The 17,658-nt window shown below is 38.9% G+C and overlaps 1 protein-coding gene across 1 annotated transcript in view; it reads right to left on the bottom strand.

The window, feature by feature from the left end:
* GUCY1B1 (guanylate cyclase 1 soluble subunit beta 1) overlaps positions 1-14,200 on the bottom strand; it is a 174,688-nt gene extending 160,488 nt beyond the window's left edge. Inside the window, exon 1 of the mRNA XM_060778797.2 lies at positions 14,197-14,200. The gene's annotated coding sequence lies outside the window, so the exon portion shown is untranslated. The remainder of the gene's footprint in view (positions 1-14,196) is intronic.
* Positions 14,201-17,658: the final 3,458 nt, after the last annotated feature.

Raw genomic sequence — 17,658 nt, 5'->3', positions numbered from 1 at the left:
ATCACTTATTCTAGGCAGGTGGAAGGGATGCATGCATGAGTTGAGTATAACAAAAAAAGGGGGGGGGGGGGAAATGCGCTTAATAAATATTTCCCCAGTGGTTTCCGCTTCTTGGGGATTTTCCTCAAGCTTCTATTTCAAGTATGCCTATTTGGACTCATGTCCTTGAAATAAATTTGATTGATTTCCAAGTGACTTTATTCAGGACTGAAGTGATAGCAGCTGTTGGTATAGTTGCATATACTACTACAGTAGTTCACAACCTGTGGTCCATGGACCACCAGTGGTCCACAAGAACAAAAATATGGTCAGTGGCCTCACCATTACTACACAGTTGCCTTGAAACCACCCAGCCATAAGAGTGACTGGTCTAACAAAACCCTTTTATAGTGCTGAGGCAATGGGGATGTTGGGAGCGGAGAGGCTAACTTCAGCACCTGTAAAATCAAAACCGTTATCAGTTCTGTTTTGTAAATTGGCACATAACCTATAGAGACTTACATCATTACACATGTGTAGTTTCCATGTCCTGTGATAAATAGAAGTGGGTTAGGGGACATCTTTAATGAACTACCCTCGTATAGGGAGACTAATATTAATTCTATGTAGTACCATCTATATATAACTTTCAAAGCATTTTCCTTAGTTGCGCCAAAATTGATTTATATGTTTGAGTTTTCCAGATTAAGTCCCATTGCTTCTTTTTTATTTTAAATCCTCTGTCTGATTCCCAAACCAATCTTAATCAATATAATGTTTCAAATTTTCCTTTCTAAATTATCTGCTATAATTTTGATACTTGTATTTTAGTTTGGTTTGATTTTTCTTTAAATATTGATTCAGATAATGTTAATGCTCTTGGAAGGCCTTGTTTCCTGATTATATTTACCTGAAATGTGTCTATTGGTGTGACTTGCCACCAAGATGGATTAATTGGTTTTCACTTATTTTTTTAATTTTTTGTTTTGAATAGGTTTTCCTGATATAAACAAATCATTAGTTGTATAGTTTCCTTTTTCTTCCAATCACTTACATTGGTTATATTTATCTTCATGTTTGAAAGATTGATGTTCTGAAAGTGCACAGAGGGGCAAGAATTTTCTTATACTGGGACCATGTACTAATCAAGTCCTACTACTAAAGTTGCCAGTTTAGGATTGTCCCTGGGACTGAAATAAGATTGTCTGGGGAGGCCCTGCTCTCAGCTCCGCCGGCTTCACAAGCACGCCTGGCGGGGACGAGAGACAGGGCCTTCTCAGTGGTGGTCCCTCGGCTGTGGAACGCCCTCCCTACAGACATCAGATCAGCCCCTCTTTATTGGCATTCCGGAGGAGTGTGAAGACCTGGCTTTTCGAACAGGCTTTCAACTAAGCAGTGCAATTGATTGATTATTGGAATGGAATAATGGACAATGAGTTCGGATGCTGATTCTATTGATGAGACGTGATGGATTGTTATAGTGCTGTACTGTTGTATTGATATTTTGGTGTTAATTAATTGATACTACTGTTTTAATTGATTAATGATTTTGTATTGTGTTGTTGAAACTGGTTGTTAACCGCTCTGAGTCACCTGAGGGCTGAGAAGAGTGGTATACAAATGAAGCAAATAAATAAATAAATAAATAAATAAATAAATAAATAAATTTCCAGGCCAAAATGTGAGATCTGGTGCCTATCTCTGGTGATATTATGAAACATTATGCATTCAGTATCTCCTACAGTTGCTTACAGTCTGTCATTAAAAGAGACACATAACATATTTTCCAGTAAGGAAATTAAGAGAGAAATCTCTGCTAAAAGGCATTTAATCTAGTCTGCTGGCTTTTAGCTAGAAGGTAGATGTAGACCAAGAAAGAGGATGAGCCTTGACACATAAACACTGGAAGGAAGAGAAGAAGCTAGCATACTAAGACATCCCCGTTGAATCTTTGCAAATTGCAACAACAAATCAGAGAATCATAGATTGGGAAGAAACTACAAGAGCCATCCAGGCCAACTAAAGCACTCTCAAAAGATGGTCATTTAGTCTGTTAAAAAAAAACAGAGAAAGAGACTCCACCAAAGGGAGAGGTGCATATCACCACTGTGGCAACACGGGAGCCTTCGGGTGTTGCCTTCCCAGGAATAGGGGAGAGCAGGACGATGACACTTCCCCCCCCCCCAGATGAGGGACAAGGGATGTAGGGCATGGAGCAGTGGCTTCTCCACATCCCCACTGGGAGCCCATGGATTCACCCCAATGCAGGATGAATCCATGGACCTTTTTGATAAGGTCTGAAGTCTCTAGAGCAGGGGTAGCGAACCTTCGGCTCTCCAGGTGTGGTGGACTTCAACTCCCACAATTCCTTGAGGCTCGTGTAAGCCTTTGGGGTGAATGCCGAGCCTCAAGGAATTGTGGGAGTTGAAGTCCACCACACCTGGAGAGCCGTAGGTTCCCTACCCCTGCTCTAGAGCAAGAGAAGAAAGCTTGTCCCCTCCATAATGTGACATCCTTTCAAATATTTAAGCATAGTTAGCATGTCCCTTCTCAACCTTATCTTCAAGCTAAACATACCAAGCTCTCTAAGGTGCACCTCAGAGGACTTGGTCTCCAGACCTTTTATCATATTAGGCACCCTTCTCTGGGTACATTCCATCTTGTGAATATCCTTGTTGAATTGTAATGCCCAGATCTCAACACAGTATTCCAGGTGAGTAGAATAGAGTTGAGTCTAGACACTATAGTATTATTGAGACAGCCTAGAATTGCTTTGCCTTATTTTGCTGATCACAGTTGAGCCAGTGGTTCTCAGCCTTCCTAATGCTGTGACCCCTTAATACAGTTCCTCATGTTGTGGTTACCACCAGCCACAACATTATTTTTGTTGCTACTTCATAACTGTAATTTTGCTACTGTTATGAATCGTAATATAAATATCGATATGCAGGATGTATTTTCATTCACTGGACCAAATTTGGCACAAATATTTATTTATTTATTTACATCATTTTTACCCTGCTTGTCTCACCCCTGCAGGGGGACTCAGAGCGGCTCACAATGGCAATGATTTGAAGCCACAATACTTACAATTATAAAAGAAGAATAAAATCATACCATACAACACAATAAAACAGCATAAATTATCAATCATAAAGGGATTTCCATTATAACAATCATCGTTTGGTCCAATTCACTGTTCAGGTGCCGTTTTATCCATTAGTTAAAAGCCTGGTTACACAACCACGTCTTCAGTTTTCTTCTGAAAGAAAGGAGGGAGGGCGCTGATCTAATTTCACTGCGGAGCGAAGTCCACAGGTGGTGAGGGGGGTCACCACCGAGAAGGCCCTGTCCCTCGTCCCCACCAGCCGCGTTTGCGAAGTTGGTGGGACTGAGAACAGGGCCTCCCTGGCAGATCTTAAACCTCGAGGCGGAACATACAGGGAAGTACCTGATATGCCCAATTTTGAATACTGGTCGGGTTGGGGGGGATTCATTTTGTCATTTAGGAGTTGTAGTTGCTGGGATTTATAGTTCACCTACAACCAAAGAACATTCTGAACTCCACCAATGATAGAATTGAACCAAACTTGGCACACAGAACTCCCATGACCAACAGAAAATACTGGAAGAGTTTGGTGTTCATTGACCTTGAGTTTTGGAGTTGTACTTCACCTACATCCAGAGAGCACTGTGGAGTCAAACAATAATAGATCTGGACCAAACTTGGCATGGATACTCAATATGCCTAAATGTGAAGACTGGTGGAGTTTGGGGAAAATAGACATTGACATTTGGGAGTTGTGTTTGATGTTATTTGTAGTTCACCTACAATCAAAGAGCCTTCTGAACCCCACCAATGACAGAATTGGGCCAAACTTCCCACACAGAACTCCCCTGACCAACAGAAAATACTGTGTTTTCGGATGGTCTTTGGTGACCCCCCTTCGCAACCCCACCAGGGATCCCAATACCAAGTTGAGGAATGCTCAGTTAAGCCTTAACTGAGCTAGAGATCTGCATGTAGCTTCTTTCTTCTTGCCTGGAGTGAGTCCTGCATAACAGGAGAATTTGTAGTCTTTTTTCCTGTCTAGAGATGACCCATGAAATGGGGAGATCAGGCAATCCTAGCTACTACTAAATTATCAGTGTATTAAGAAGAAAACAAATAATGCAAATACAAAAATACACAGTACAAGCAATTGTTTGCACAGTGGGCATGCAGAGTCTATGCAATGCTAATGATGTTTCCAGACGTAAATAGGCAATGTTTAGAAATCTGCAGATATAAAAGTTAAAAGGGGAGGGAAGGAAGTCAGAAATATAAGTCTAGAATATCTCAAAAATTATTGATCTAAATGGAGTTGTGCACATGCATTGTTTAACTTTTCTTAACATTTCCCTTCAAAAAGCAATCTAGCTTTGCCATGTTCACACAGCAAATACTGCTTCAACTCCATAATGTTTCAATGTGGGGGCTTCTTTACTTAGCACTGATGCATGAACTTAAATTTTGTTTGGGATTTTAATATGTTGATTTGTATTTTGTAACCATTTAATGTGCTATGACTTGGCAAAAGCCCCATGAGGATAAACAAATACACACACAGGATTTCTGAAGCCGATAATAAAATGTCTCCTTTTCACAAACATCTGGATCCACTCTTCACTTTATGGGAAAATCCTCTGTGTGTGCACTGTATTCCAAAAATCATGTAATGTTTTTGTAAAAGAAAACCCCACACAATTGAATACAGATGAAATCTTTCTCATTCAAGAGGCTGAATCATTAATTGGGCTAACATTTGACTGACGGTAGTTTTGCAATTACTCTGGTTTATACAGATGAAAAGTCTTAAGTTCTTAAGTGGTAATAAATGCCAGAAACATTTTCACATCGTTATTATAAAGATTGCCTCAAATGTTATTTACATTCGCTTTTGGACTAGATTTTCTTTTATACTCACATCATTTACTGTAATGTGACCAGCTGAGTATGTTATTATTCACCACATGTGTGACCATTGTAGTTTACTAAATGTTTTATCATTCTTCTCCTCTGTAAAAACCACCTTGTGAGAGACTTAAATTGGGAGATGTTAATCTGTACAAAGTCCTCCACTCAAGGGGTGAAGCTACACTGTAGAATTAATGATGCTTACCACCACTTTCACTGCCATGGTTTAATGCTAAAGAATCATGGGAATTGTTGTTTGGCACTCTTTGGCTGAGAAGGCTAAAGGTTTTGTAAAACTGCAACTCACCTGGTCCCATACAATTGAGGGCCCTTTTACACTTATATTCCAGAATATCAAGGCAGAGTATGGATTCAGATAACCCAGTTCAAAGCAGATATTGTGGGATTTTCAGCCTTGATATTCTGGGATATAGGGCTGTGTGGAAGGGTCCTAAACCAGGGCGGTTAGTGGTGTCAAATTGCATTAATTTTACAGTGTAGATATACTTATGGCTTCCTGATGAATGCCCCTGCCACCCAGCTGAATAAAATCCCACGTTATCTGCTTTGAACTGGAACATATGGCAGTGTGGACTCAGATAGTCCAGGAATAATGAAACCTGTTTTATTTAAGATTTTTATTTGTCACAATTACTTATGAAGAATGGGTTATTTTGTAACAAGGATTTTCTCCCTTGATATTCTGGGATATAGGGCTGTGTGGAAGGGGCCTAAGTAGTAACTTATACCCATTCTATGAAAAATCTATGAAATGTTGTGTGGCAGATCTAGAAGGCTGGAGAGAAAATCCAAATAAGTGGAGGCATTTTGGTGGGGAATATATGTCTCACCCAGAAATTAGAATTTGGCCTGTCAGGGGTGGGGGTCACATTTCCTCTGAAGACTCTGGTTCCTGCCCTCTATCTAGGACTACCTTGCGATGTTCCATTGGCAACTTTGCCTGCTTCCAGCTGTCTCCTGGGTCCCTTCCTAAAGAAGATAAATTTGGCCATATTTCATACATGCCCTAGAATGCCTCAGCACTGACAATGCAAGGGTTGTAATGTGCTTCACAAGATGCTCAACTTGAAAAGCACGAATAAACTTCATATAGAACCCTCACTGAGTTGCTACCTGATACTTGTTGATAAGACCAATTGCCTCACTGTCATTTGAACCAACTTGACTTCCTGTTCATTTCGAAGCCCAGGTCAAGGTGCTTGCTCTTGCTTTTGCTGAGTTCTTCAAGTATCTAGATTATGACATTTAACATACTAAATAGTTTGGATACTAGATATTTGTGGTACCTTCCAGGTTCATCATCTTATACACACCCCATTCAGCTTTTGTGTATTTGGTCCACATGCCCTTGCCAACTGGCATCAAACAAATTTGATGGTGTCTAGTTGGCTGTCTACTATGAAGAAGATTTTCTCAGTTATCATTTAGTATTATCACATAGTCTCCCCTGGGGTGTCAAACTTGCCCAAAATTTCAGATACTAGATAGAAATCTGACTTTTCAGGAAAGGATCTGAAATTGCCTGAAAAGGTTTAGTGTTGTGAGCTACTCTTCTGCTTCTAAGGAGGAAGTAAAACAGGAGGCTGAGGAGGTAGCACTTGGGGATTAGGGGAGAAGTGTTGAGGAGGAAAGAGAAAGTGAGGAAGACATACTACAAGTCCCTACGTTTCAAGAATGGCGAAGGGCAAAAGAAGAAAGACAGAAGTGCAGCAAAAACCTGAGTAATCAGACCTCACTCTAGGAACATCTGTGCTGGGAGCTCAGGGCTATAAGTTAGCAGCAAATCCAGTAGTCAGTGCTGGCAGCAATTGACCTAGTTGGTGCATTTGTATTCCGGTCTCCATGCTATAGCTACAGTGTTGGCTTTGCAAAAGACTTCTTGTCAAAGACTCCTATTCCTGTATATTGTAAGCCTTTTTCCAAAGACTCTTGCTCCTGTCTGCTGTGAAGACTTGTTGCCAAAGACTTTTGGTTTATGTCTGCTGTAAGACCTTGCATTGTTTTTGTTTCCTTTACTGCTGTTTGCATTACTGTTATTATTTTGCTGAAGTAAAGCTTTTTAGTTACTTTTACTCAAATTGTAAGGCTGTTTTTGGAGCAAAGCAAGACATTTGAATTGTTTTCACTTTTTCTGCTGATTTTTGACCAGCTGATTCTATTTTCTCCTTTTTCTCTGCTCTTATTTTGTGGATTTGTTCCTTTTAGATAATTTACAATATATGGATCAGCTGTGTATATTAGATGTTTTGATTTTTAAAAGATAAAATGGCATACCATTTAAAAAAACTAAAATGAAAATTTTAAAAAACACTTCCTTCGTAAGAGGATGAAATCCATTAAGTGTTGGCTTCTAAATCTCAAATTCACCACTTTTAACTGTGACTCATTAGCTCCGTGCTGTAAACGTTCTGCAGAACAAGATGTTGCTCTTATCAGAACATTTGACCTGGGCTGGATGTTCTTCCGAAGAGTGGATATTTTTAGTTCAACAACTGCAAAAAAGTAGACTGTTTTAATAACCATTATGAAAGAAATGGTAACAGTCACTGGAACTGTTTAATCCAACTGCCATCACATTTTCACACGTGAGAAGAATGGTATTCTGAAATAAGCAGCTATTTAACCTCTTGAAACTAAATGTATTTTGCATGTTACACATACCTGAGCCAGATGAAAAAATCTCTCAACACTATATATACACACAAACACACACTAGCCATCCCCTGCCACGTGTTGCTGTGGCCCAGTATATGTGTTTTTTGTGTGTATATGCATGTGTATATATTTCTGTATATGTTTAGATATGTGGTTGTGTATATATATATGTGGTTTCGTGCATGTGTTGTAATGTTGTTGTTTTTTTGGCTTTTTAAGTCTCTTCCACTGTGTTTTTCAGTGTTTTTATGAGTGATGTTCACGTGGCCTGATAGGTGTATTGTGTCCAAATTTGATGTCAATTCATCCAGTGGTTTTTAAGTTTTGTTAATCCCACAAACAAACATTACACACATACACACACACACACACATATATATATACACACACAGAGAGAGAGAGAGAGAGAGAGAGAGAGAGAGAGATTACAATAGCACTTTTAAGTTCTTGAGGATATAGGTAAACAGATTCTGCATACCAATAGGCATATAGCACCAAGGATTCCTTATATTTAGATATATTTCAGCTTGCATGCATTCTCAGTTAGCTCTCGGGTGACTTTAAAGGTGCAAAAATGAAAATGCAGTAAATGGGTTTCAAAATGTCACCCAGTTCGAGATAATTAGCAACTAGTACCCACTATGACAGGTTGGAAAAACATATCTGGCTAATACAAAGAGAGAGCATGCAAATGTGAAATCTGCACAAAGCTTCATATTCAACTGTGTGAGCCTTTGAACAACCTAACAAAATGTGCCCAAAATCAACCACTCAGTTCAACAGAGGAGACCCAGATTTTTCATTTGAATGTCTGCTGCAATTTTGGATCACTTCCAAGACCTGTCTTGCTATTCTTCTTTCATTTACCATAATATGGGTTGTTTGGGGGAGTTCTAGCACTTCTTGAGGATACTAGCTATTAAATACACAAGGTATTTTTTCCTGTTTTGAAAAAGCAATGCAACTTTCAGGATTGAAGTTCCCAATATACATTCATCTATTTTTTTTTGTCTCTGAGCATGAAAGTTCATAGTTTCCCTACAGTCATATAAAGCTATACAAGGAATGTAAAAGTGTGATGGTCCTAATATTTCACACTATTGCTCTTTCCAATCTGTGCTCTGATCATGCCTGCAAATATCATCCTCATAAAAGGGACTATCGGCATTTTGTTATTTTTATTGAAACACTATTGAAGTTAAATGTTGTATGACTCAGTATTAAAAACTGTAGTATAATAATGGCTGGAAGATATAAGCTGTAATGAACTTTACCTTAATTGTTTCTGACATGCACTATTTGGCAAGCTTTGTATCACTGTTACTCATATTATTTAACTGCCCAAATTCTGTTTTTAGAAGAACAATGAGACAGCTAGAATTCACGTTGTCTATCTACTTCCTTTCCTGTTATTTCCAATTTACATTTTCAGGATTTTTTTTAAAAAAAATAGGCTTAAGTGCAGCTGTCCAGTTCATCTAGAAGGCATTACACACTATCAACTCTCATTGTTTACTCTAAGGCAGGCCTGCACAATCTGGCCCCTCCAAGTGTTTGGGACTCAAACTCCCAGAAGCTGTAATTAGCTTGTCCAATAGTCAAGACTCCTGGGAGCTGAAGTCCAAAACACTTGGTGCAAAATTCAAGGTGATTACATTCAGCAACATCAGGAAGGCCCATTCCTTTCTTCTGTTCTAAACAACTCACTTTTATTTAATTTAACAATAACATAGACACAATTTCTCATTCATCATCATTATCAGCACCACTATCATTATCATGACAATATTGCAAGAACAAATTAAGGAGATCTTGCTGGTTGCAGTCATCTTTCTGGAATCTTTGAAAGTCTTTTGCCTCTGGTGCAAATAAATGGTTTATAAATTGTCTTAATCTTCTCTTCTATGAAGGTTAGGCTGGCTAAAAGCTTCCGTTGTCCTTTGAACTGCTGGTATAAAAATACTGCTAAATGCAGCAGGTGCTAAGAATGCCTGTTTGGATTGCTTGGCCTAGGATTCCAGACAACATGCAAGCCTCTAGTAATTGAAAAAAAAAAGGCAGAATCCAGCAAGGGAGCTCTATACAGGAAAAGGAATAGACCAACTAATGCTGGCCTCTGATGGGTATTTTAAGCTCCACCCAAAAATGAATACAAAGTAAGGTAACACTATTGGGAAAGTCTATAAACAGGAGGGAACCAAAGCAGAGGAGAAGAGAAAGCAGAGCCAAGACTTCACTTTTCTGTTTGGCTTGAGCTACAAACAGGCATCTAGGCATTAAAGAACTTTTTTAAAGGAGTAGAAATGAACTTCGAAAAAACCCACACCTCTCTGGAAATGTTCAGAAACTAATCAGATTTCATCTCAAGATATTCAGCCAGAGGCTCCAAATCTGAATAGAGCTCCTCAAAAAGAATTAGCATGTTTCCTAATCAATTCAGATGCAAGAGTGATATGGAGAGGAAAGAAATCTCGCAAAGTACACTTCTCCATACACCTCACATTCTGCCCCTCCAGAAATATTTCACATTCGAATATTCATGAAATTAGAAATAACATTTTGAAAGATTGTATTTAAAGCAGGGATGGAAATCATACTCCCCTCCAAATGTTAGATTGAAGTGGTTCTGCCAGCACAGTCAATGGTGAGGAATTGTAGGAACTGATATTCAGTCACATATGGATACCATTCCCACTCCTATCTTAAAGCTTTAACTAAATTTCTAATCCCAACAACTGTTGTTGTTGTTGTTCTTGTTGTATGCCTTCAAGTCATTTCTAACTGATGCAATTATAAAATGAACCTTTCAATCCATTTTCTTGGTAAGATTTGTTCAGAAGCGTTTGCCCTTACTTTTTTCCAAGGCTGGGAAAGTATGATTTGCCCAATTTTTCCTGCTGGGTTTCCATTGCTGAGCAAGGAGTTGAATTCTTATCTCCAGAGTCATAGTCCAACACTCACTATACCACACTTGCACTTTGCTTAGCAGTAATGCATCTATATCTAGGGCAGTGGTTCTCAACTTGTGGGTCCCCAGGTGTTTTGGCCTACAGCTCCCAGAAATTACAGCCAGTTAGGATTTCTGGAAGCTGAAGGCCAAAACACATGGAGACCCACAGGTTGAGAACCACTGATCTAGGATAAGCCCTTCACTTCAAGATAACATGATTTAAAGAAGATGCTGAAAAAAGTCTTGTTGAACACATTCATGACCTCATCAGCAAGACCAAGAACAAGCCACAAGAGTAAAGACAAAGATCCACCCAGAGGAAAAGTGTTCCTGCCATACATCGAGGGAACCACTGACCGCATAGGGAAGTTGATGAGGAAACGCAACCTACAAACTATCTACAGAGCCACTAAGAAAATCCAACAAATGCTATATTCAGCAAAGTGCAAGAGGGATCCTCTCACCTCTGCAGGAATCTATTGTATACCATGCAGCTGTGGACAAATCTATATAGGGACCGCCAAACACAGCATCGCCCAAACACGAATCAAGGAACATGAAGGGCACTGCAGACTACTTTGACCAGAGAAGTCAGTCATAGCAGAGCACCTGCTGAACCAACCGGGACACAGCATATTATTTGAGAACACAGAAGTGCTGGACCATGTCTAACAACTACCATGTCAGGCTACACAGAGAAGCCATTGAAATCCACAAGCATTTGGACAATTTCAATAGAAAGGAGGAAACCATAAAAATGATCAAAATCTGGCTACCAGTATTAAAAAAAACTCTAAAATTATAACAGCAAATAAAGAACAACACTCAAACATAGGGAAACTCCAGACAAGAAACAATCAGGGACAGCTAATCACCTCTCAACAAAGGATTCACCCAGGCAGTAACAAGGTACACCAAAAAACTGTCAGGCCACCAAATGCTAATCAAGGTGGTCAGTTGAAACATTCACACCTATCTCCAACAGACAAGAGTTCTTTCTTCCACACTGGACATTCCACAGATGTATAAGTCCAATTTTTCCTAGTTTCCATCTCACAACCTCTGAGGATGCCTGCCATAGATGCAGGCGAAACGTCAGGAAAGAATGCTTCTGGAACATGCCAAATGGCCCGAAAAACCTACAACAACCCCTGCTAACAAAATGTTGCCAAGAAAAGTCACTAGGATCATAAACTGGGTTTTGAAGGAGTGACGGATCTACTCAGTTGAAGAAAGTAATAACTGCTCTTGGGAAAATAGCAAGTATTCTGCTTGTCCTCTTAAGTCCTTGCTTTTTAATTAGACAATTAGCATTCTTGAGTTTGAGGGAGAACTCTTTCCTATAAATTAATACACTGGAAGAAAGAGATAACAGATAAGAGGTAGCAATAATAGTGGACTACCATGGCTGAGTGGAGAATTGAAGCATAGTCTCCAGAGTCCAATTCCAATACGCAAATCACTACACCATGTGGTGTCTTATTTTTCCCCCACCCCTGAAACATATAACAATAGTAAGGAAAGAGAGAAATGGTAATGAGATCTAGACAAAACAGACATCATCACTACTGCTACTGCCACCACTACTACTATCATATTATACATGTCAAATCATACAAAGAGATATATATCTCAGCTTCATTATTTAATTTTCTTAACAAATTATCAGAATGATCAATTGTAGTATTTGTCAACACCTTTTCCATCTTTAGTGAATCATGCAAGTAGGTTAGATTTATACACCACCCCAAGAAAGATATTTACTAGGTCTACACAGTGACTAAACAGTATGATAATGTCATGCAGAATGTCATTGTTGTAAAATACCAGTCTTTGAACTTTTCACGTTCACCGGGGAAACTCAATTAGTGATCAACAGTTGTTAATACATTGCCCGCCTCTATCTGATCATTGTTGCAGTTTAGGAAGAAATTAAATTGTAAGATAATTCACTCTATAGTAATAATGAATTAAGAAAAAAAGGTCACAGTCCCTTAAAAACAAGAACTTCATTGGGGTCATCCAATTAAATTGATTATTTAGCAGACCGAGGAAGAATAAAGAAAGCAACTCTTCATATAAATTAGCCTGTGGAGTTCACTGATTGAATGCTGAGAAGTTCATATGCATGGATGTTTTGATTTTTTAAAAATTAAAATGTTAACCTAGTTAACAGATCTGGTATCAACCAGTACAGTCTTCATTTGATACATTATCTGACAGGTATTAGGAACAAACAACACAGGACTCAAGAGCCATCTTGCTGGAGTTGGTTGTCCATTAATGAAAGTAGGTGGTTGGGCTGGATGAGTCTATATATTGATCAAGTGTTCAAAAGAGTAGAGTATTGGAAACTTCCTCTCTCAGGTCTAAATGTGGCAGATTGGACTCAACAATCTTTACTTTTCAACCCTGTACATTCTAGGATTCTTAGCCTACATACTCCTGGCCTTCATCAATAGGAGTATAGTGTCTAGATCCGGGGAAGTCATGCTACCCCTCTATTCTGCCTTGGTTAGACTACATCTGGAATACTTTGCCCAATTCTGGGCACTACAATTGACAAGCTGGAATGTGTCCAGAGGAGGGCAACCAAATGATCAAGGGTCTAGAGAACAAGCCCTATGAGGAATGGCTTAAAGAGGTGGGCATGTTTAGTCTTCAGAAGAGAAGGCCGAGAGAAGATAAGATGGCTGTGTATAAATATGTGAGAAGAAGTCATAGGGAGGAGGGAGCAAGCTAGTTTTCTGCTGCCCTAGAGACTAGGATGCAGAACAATGGCTTCAAACTACAAGAAAGGAGATTCCATCTGAACATTAGGAAGAACATCCTGAGAGCTGTTCAGCAGTGGAACTCTCTGCCCCTGAGTGTGGTGGAGGCTCCTTCTTTAGAGGCTTTTAAGCAGAGGCTGGATGGTCATCTGTTGGGGTGCTTTGAATGCGATTTTTCCGCTTCTTGGCAGGGGGTTAGACTGGATGGCCCACAAGGTCTCTTCCAACACTATGATTCTATGATCCAGTTGTTAGTCCAAGCTAGAAATGACTAATTAAATCAATGGAATTTACATAAAAATTTACAAATCATTCAACAATTGATTCAGTGGCTATGTTCTAGTTGGGACCGATGATTGGATGCATGATTGCGCGTGTTTGCTACATACTGGCAATGGATATAACCAGAAAAAAACAGAATTTTCAAATATATATATAGCAATCTGTCATAACACGAGTAGATTCCTTCATTGTATTTGCTCTGTGGGATATTCTGTCCTCAGAACAGAAGGAAAAACTTCTAGATGTTTCCAAACTCAACAGTCTTACAAAATGCTCACTATAGCAACAGAGAAGCAAACTAGGGGAAGTGAGATAAAGTTGCAGGAAGAAAGATAAGTGTAAAAGAGAGCTTTCTAAACATAAACATATTTAGGAAGTGGAACAAATTGCAGGGGAAGTTGTAAAGTCTCCATCGCCACAAGTGGATTCCTTTAAAAATAGCTCATGAGATAAACATGTGTCAGAATGTTGCTTTTTCACAGTGTAAATGAGCTGGTGACCCGCAATGGCACTGACTGTTGTTTCTGAGACTATGCTTGAATTATTTTCCATTTTTAAAACTCAAAAATAAAATTTCGTACTTGATGTCCTTGTGATAGCTCCATGCACAACCCACCTGCAGTCACTAATGAGCAGAAAAGCCCTTGCAATGTGATTGCTTGTTTGTCTGTTTAATTATGTATTCTCTCTTTCTCTCATGCACAAACACACACAACCCTTCTAGTATCTCCATACTGTCTTAGAGCAACCAATAGCAGTTATAAACAATAACATATAAATTACAAAATATAGTAAAAGAAGATAGAATGTGAATGCAACATTACAAAGCACGCCAGAAGCAAATATTTGGCTGAACAGAATGTTTGCCAAAATACAATTCAAAGATGGTGCTAGTCTGGCCTTTTTTTAAAAAAAGAAAGGCTTTATAGAGTTTTGTAGCAGCTATGGAGATGACATTTTATTTTCTTTCTACCCATCATGCCTTCAACACAGAGAAAGGCTTCTATATCATGAGACATGAGGAGGTGGTCCTTAAAGTATTTGTTGAAAACAGCAACCTTCTTCAAGCCTCCACTAGTAATTTGTTTTGTATATGATTTGCTTACTGTATTGTATATGTATGTTTTGGTATGCAGCTTTCCCTTTGGTCTATGATTCTTGAGATTGTAGGAGGGGCTGCAGACGACATGAGCAGATCTGAGACTACTAAAAGCTCAGACTCCATTTTAGAGGACAAACACCATTAGACTTTGGGCTGTTAAGAGCAAACTCATGTTGCTATTGATTGTAAGAAAGGTCCCCTGTGTTATCTGCACGAAGAAACTACTTCAAAACTATTTGAAACTAGACTGATAATCTATGTGTCTATGTTACCTGAACACATGAAGGTTGTGAGTAAACCATATATGTTACTTTTAACCAAGTCTACTTTATTTTTCTCTTGAGAGCATGATATAAAAACAAGATATTTTATGGGAAAGTAGATGTTTTGGGGTACTGAAAAAAACACTTCTGAAGAACTACTATATTTTGTGCATTGCCTTAATCTCTGTTCCTAACAGATCGGAGACAATGAGTTTATCAGTCTGACAAATGAAAGCCAAATTGCCTTGCATAGGTACATGTGGCTATATATCACTGAAGAGAAGATTTTACTCAAATGAGTTTTTGGCTCTTCTCTGGAGCATCATACTTTTGCAAAAGGTTATGATATTCAAATGGTTGTGAATGCCATTTTCTCCAAAAGGCTATGGAGATTCTGGTTTTCCAAAAAATTATGATCTCTAAAGAGTCATGCCTTTCTAAAAGTATTCTGGATCTCAGTTTATCAAAAACAATATGGATTACCATCTTTTGAATAGCAGAACCACCTACCATATTCCAAGCTATTTTTGACCTTCTCCTTGGTGTCAAAAGCATTTCTTCCACATAATACAAATCTGTTGTTCAAGAAGAATAATTCCAATGCTCCCTTCAGCTTATAAATTGAGGTCTGTTGTTCATTGAGACAATCAAAGGTTGAAATCCAATGCTGAAACAGAAGTCAACCTCAGACATGGTGGAATCTTTTTTCTTCTTCCCATTATATATCCACCTAAAATGTAACCATTAGCACATTCTGCTTTAGACTAATCAGAGTTTTATTCCAGCTTCCACATAGATCAGCGTCTCTCAACCTGAGGTGGGGACCCCTTTGGGGGGGGGGGGTTGTGAGGGGGGGTGTCAGAGGGGTAGTCAAAGGCCATTAGAAAACACAGTATTTTCTGTTGGACATGGGGGTTCTGTGTGGGAAGTTTGGCCCAGTTCTATCATTGGTGGGTTCAAGGGGTTCTTTGATAATAGGTGAATAGGTATAAATCCCTGCAACCACAACTCTCAAATGTCAAATCTATTTCCCCCAAACTCCACCAGTGTTCACATTTGGGCATACTGAGTATTCGTGCCAAGTTTGGTCCAGATCCATCATTGTTTGAGTCCACAGTGCTCTCCATGTAGGTGAATTTCATCCTAAAACTCAAGGTCAATGCCCACCAAACCCTTCCGGTATTTTCTGTGGGTCATGGGAGTTTTGTGTGGCAAGTTTGGTTCAATTCCATTGTTGGCGTAGTTAAGAATGCCCTCTGATAGTAGGTGAACTATAAATCCCAGCAACTACAACTCCCAAATGGCAAAATCACTCTCCCCTCCCCCCCAACCCAACCAGTATTTAAATTTGGGCGTATCGGGTACTTGTGCCAAATTTGGTCCAGTGAATGAAAATACATCCTGCATATCGATATTTACATTATGATTCACAACAGTAGCAAAATTACAGTTATGAAGTAGCAAAAATAATTTTATGGTTGGAGGTCACCACAACATGAGGAAGTGTATTAAGGGGTCGTGGCATTAGGAGGTGGAGAACCACTGCACTAAAGGATGAAGAAATGTTGATCCTTCCACAGAGAAAGGTCAATATTAGTATTAAGAATGTTTCAGCTCTGGACTGGTCTGCCTTGTGCTGTGGTGGACTTTTCTTTGTGGAGCTCAGCAGTAATACATTAGTTTTGGGTTCTTGCACTGATAGGGAGTTGAATCAGATGGCCCTTGACTACTGACATAGATCCAGGCCTATCCATTCACAGAATAGCATGAGGTAATCTGGCAATAAAAATAGCCTGAGTGCATCTAATTGCAAGAAACAGTGTTTACTGTACAGAAACAGTCTTTTCTTTTGAGAAAAAAAGCTGTTTCCTGAGCAGAAAATGCTGTTCCCCATACAAAACAATGGCATGAATGAATATTTTATTATGATCAACAGAACAACAACAAAAATGGCACACGGTTTTTTAAATGCAGATTTTGAAGTCTCTCCAATGGTAGGAAGGAAATTCATAAAGCAGTGAACAACTACATCTCAATCATTTCACCATGCTTATTTCTGTAAATGAAATGAATTTTCCTATGTGTTGCTTGAAAATACGTTATAAAGGCATTTTTCCCATTTCCAGATGATTTATGCACAGGATATGTGTGTGTTTGTGTGCATACAGTTCACACAAATTGTTACTTTGATAAAATAATGTATCTTTTAAATCTACTGCCTGCCGGCAACCTTGATATTCAGAAACTAAACAAGTGGATAAAATGGTAGAAATGATGATGTAAAACTCATTTCCTTCACATGATGCTTTATAAGCCATGACAAATTGCAGCAGCTGCAGGTGTAAAATGAGAAACCATCATAGTAAAACTTAGGCAACAGCTTATAGGAATGACTATTAGAGGAGAGAGAAACAACACTGGAATAATTCCAGTTCTTTTTAACAGAAGCTGATTACACCGGGCTGCAGTAAGGTGACCTTCAGCCAGCAAAACACAATCAAGGATATCATACATATTAATGGTGTTTGAAATGTAAAGGAACAGTGGGCAAAATTAATGAAGATGTATTATACAGGTGGTGCACTTTTTACCTTCCAAATGAAATTTTACTTGCATTTTGTTCTTTTGAGATTGCCTACTTATTACTGCAAATTCCTCTGATTACATTTGCAACCAAG

The sequence above is a fragment of the Anolis sagrei genome, chromosome 5 (genome assembly GCF_037176765.1).
Source record: "Anolis sagrei isolate rAnoSag1 chromosome 5, rAnoSag1.mat, whole genome shotgun sequence".
Lineage (NCBI taxonomy): Eukaryota > Metazoa > Chordata > Lepidosauria > Squamata > Dactyloidae > Anolis > Anolis sagrei.
This window is presented reverse-complemented; position numbering and strand designations above follow the sequence as displayed.